Source organism: Austrofundulus limnaeus, unplaced genomic scaffold (genome assembly GCF_001266775.1).
Source record: "Austrofundulus limnaeus strain Quisiro unplaced genomic scaffold, Austrofundulus_limnaeus-1.0 Scaffold46, whole genome shotgun sequence".
NCBI lineage: Eukaryota > Metazoa > Chordata > Actinopteri > Cyprinodontiformes > Rivulidae > Austrofundulus > Austrofundulus limnaeus.
Window position 1 is genome coordinate 2478359 of NW_013952448.1, and position 437 is coordinate 2478795.

The window sequence follows — 437 nt, forward strand, 5'->3', positions numbered from 1 at the left end:
CTTTGGCTGTAAAAAATCCAGTGAAACCAGAGATTTGAAGGCCATGAGCTTTAGATATGATGAACACAGTAAAATTTGAACTTTCTGCTGATGTTAGCTGATATGAGACGTGGTGAAGCCACTGTTCAGTGCTGAGAATTTCAAATAGGCTAAATACTAAAAATTACAATTCTAGCATCAAATTAACAAGAAAAAAGTGCCTACATTTTGATGTATAAAGTGGCATAAAGAGAACCAGGATCAAATGAAATGTTACAGCTGCTGTCAGTGGCTTACAGTGGTTTGCAAAAGTATTCATACCCCTTGAACTTTTCCATATTTTGTCACATTACAACCACAAACAAATATATTTCACTGGGATTTAATGTGAAAGACCAACACAAAGTGGTATACAATTGTGAAGTGGAAGCAAAATTTTACATGAATCAAAACATTTT